Source organism: Equus quagga, chromosome 6 (genome assembly GCF_021613505.1).
Source record: "Equus quagga isolate Etosha38 chromosome 6, UCLA_HA_Equagga_1.0, whole genome shotgun sequence".
NCBI lineage: Eukaryota > Metazoa > Chordata > Mammalia > Perissodactyla > Equidae > Equus > Equus quagga.
This window is the reverse complement of record NC_060272.1, coordinates 55065130-55068434: the sequence shown is the minus strand read 5'-3', so window position 1 is coordinate 55068434 and position 3305 is coordinate 55065130. Positions and strand designations below refer to the sequence as shown.

Genomic DNA, 3305 nt, shown 5'->3' with positions numbered 1-3305 from the left:
CATTTTTAAAAAAAATTGGTGCCCTAAATTCCATCCTCACGTCACCTGGGGGGGGGGGGGGGGGCGGGGAGGGGAAGAGGAAATTGTGATCAGGGGTAGATCCAAGTGCTGCCTCTAGGAGCAGCTTGCACCCCAACAAAACTCTCGGATAAGCTAGCCTCTTAGGACCAGAGGAGGGGGACTAAGAGAGGAAGGAGTGAGTGACTGGATGTTTCTTGTCCCTGGAATTAAGTGCTCTACCCAGGAACAGAGAGGTAACATTTATTCTTGGTCTTTGGTTCAGGCACTCCAGTTAGTATCCCAGAAACATGTATTATGCAAAGTGTCACTGATCCTCTTTCCACCCTATAGAATGAGCTGCTTTAACTCAACAGGGCGCTCTGTAAAGACATTAGCTGCTTTTGAAGTGCTGCCTCTGTGAATTGCAACTGTCCAAATGGTTTCATTTTCAGTTCTCCCTTTTCATCAATGTCTAGACAGGTGAAAGACAAATGCTGGTTGCCAAGGAGCAATATATAACCTTATGACCAATAAATAGATTTTCTTTTATCCCTTAACTTTGGGAAGAATTTGTAAGTACCAGGTATTTGATATTATTCAGTTTAGGTTTATCCTTTGATGGGGTGGGTGATCTGGGAGATTTCAATTAGAAATTGCTGCATTTCTGTCCTCCTCAGAATAAGAGATATCTTGCCAAAAAGAAGCGCATTAATTTCAAGTTACCTACCTCTCTATAAGCTGTAGCATTTAATGTAACAGGTCATGGACATATAGTTTCATGTTGATGATAAACACCATCTACATGCCTTTTTTTCTATGAAAAAGTATCTACTTAGATATAATCATTTATTTGCAAGCTCAGATCATCTCACAAACATTAGCAATTGCATCCATCTGTTTTCTTTTTGATTGTAAATTACCTCAGAATCTTGCTGGACCACATTTCTCAGAGAGGGGCAGTTTTCTAATTAATTATCCAGATCTCAGTACCTGAAGGCCTCACTGCATACTATTTTGTGATTTCTAAGATTTGTCTATAGACCATTAGAGAGTACGTGGGAGAGTTCAGTTATCTTTCACAGAACTCTTCTTCCTCTTCTTTTTTTTTTTTCCATGTAACCCAGTTGCAATAAGTAGAGCATTATAATGTACATTCCCTTTTAGATATTTACTATCTAAGCTCCTGTTTGGACCACTCTGAGTTCTACCTACATCTCCATTAGTTACGTATATCTACTGTTTATTCTCGCTTGTCTCCTTTAATGGAAGTGAGAAACCAAGGAAAATGGTTGAATGCAAGTAACATCTCAGTAAAATGCACAACCAAAAAAAGCCATTAAGAAGATTTTATTTGGGGGCCAGCCCCACGGCCAAGTGGTTAAATTCTCGAGCTCTGCTTTGGCAGCCCAGGGTTTCCCCGGTTCTGATCCTGGGCAAGGACATGGCACCACTCATCAAGTCATGTTGAGGCAGCGTCGCACATGCCACAACTAGGTCCCACAACTAAAAATATACAACTGTGTACCAGGGGACTTTGGGGAGAAAAAGGAAAAATAAAATCTTTAAAAACAGAAAAAAGAAGATTTTATTTTTTTTTGGCGAGAAATTAGAAGCACTTCCTGTTGGAAAATTAAGAAAAAGGAAGGAAAAGTTAAGTGCCTAATAGTGAACATTCATTTATTCACTCTCAATGTGAGCTTATTTATGTGCTAAAGGGTTGGAATTTTGACTGTTTTGTGTGCATCCTTCCACTTATTCATTAGGGAAGCCCCAGTGTGGGCATCGGAGCATGGGCTTTGATGCCTGGCAGACTGGGGTTCAGGTTCTGATTCTGCTATTACTTGTCTCTGAGCTTCGACAAGGTGCGTAGTTGTTTTATGCCTCAGTTTCCTCATTACTTAGAGTGAGATAATACTGATCTCTCAGGGTTTTCTTTTAGTGTGTGTGTGTATGCACGTGTGTACATGCTTGTATGCACAAAACGTGACTTCATGACTGGCAGAAAGCAAACATCCAGGAAATGTAGGGTGCTGAAGCCTTGAATTCATTTTACAGAGGTTTATTGACCAAGTACTATGCTGTTACCCTGAAGTGGAGTGTTTGTGCCTTGTGAAAATATCCTGATTTAAAACATGTGCTTACGTATAAATAAAGAGATTTTAAGGCAGTCTCTTAAAATGATTCCTGAAGACCTCTGATAGATTCTAAAGCAAGGCTGAGTTCTTGACTATATTTGGATATAAGTGATTATAGGTATTTACTAATTCATACTGGCTTTCCCAATTATTTTTAGTTGGTGATTTTATCTTGTCCCTAAGTTTATAAGCTATCTATACAGATTTAAAGAGGAAAAAGCTGCCATAAACTTCGAATCTAAAGTAATCCTTTACCCTCTGTTTCAATATTTTGCTTGTTTGTAAACATCTTTTACTTGCTTATATCGTATCTAGATAAATTTAAGACTAAAGCATGAGTTTTCCTGGAAGAGATTTCTGCCTCACTTCATCCAATTCTGGGCAACAGGCTCTTGCCTGTGATAGCGTTACACGGTTCACTCTATTCAGATACACTTTATTCAGATACTTTTCTGTAGCCAGACCTGAAGTAGTCCTTTAGCTTGATGCTGTTTGAAGGAAATAAAAAGATGTTCTGAAAATGAACCTATAATATGGAATTTTACTCTACAGCTAATTTTAACATAATTTATGTACAAACTGTTTGCCGTGACATATTTGTGGCCTATTTATTTTGAGAACTGCAGACACTTAAAGATGAGCAATAATAATAGCAAACACTTATGTAGTGCTTAATATGTGAAAGTGCATTGTGTATATTAACTCTTTCAATCCTCGCAACAATCCTATAATAAGAGAGGATCTCTAGCCCTGGATATTTAATTAAAAATATAGGAACAAATAACAACTACAGTCGTGCACTGTATAACAACCTTTCAGTCAACAATGGGCTGCGTACTGTCGACGAAAATAATCCATATCCAATCTATAAATGAAAATTTGGGTGAGTTTATTCTGAGCTTAAATCTGAGGATTATAACCCGGGAGAGTCTTTCCACAAAGGAACAGAGCACTCCAAAGAAGTGGGGGTATAAGGGTGGTTATATACCCTTAAAGAGGATGTTTCACATAGGATTGAAATGTCCCTCCCACAATAGTCGTGAGACTGCTCTGTCGGCACAGCGATTGATGGAAATAGCAGGTAGGTCTTCTGTCTCTGTGAACACAGCAGGGTGGCAGTCTGTTGTCTCCAGCTGGGTGGTCACAGGTGAGCTGGGAGGTGAGTGCAGC

General features: G+C 39.2%; 1 protein-coding gene across 2 annotated transcripts in view; it reads left to right on the top strand.

Annotated features, from left to right (window-relative positions):
- The window catches only part of EPSTI1 (epithelial stromal interaction 1), a 94446-nt gene that overhangs the window by 791 nt on the left and 90350 nt on the right, over positions 1-3305 (top strand). The gene's annotated exons all lie outside the window — the stretch shown is intronic.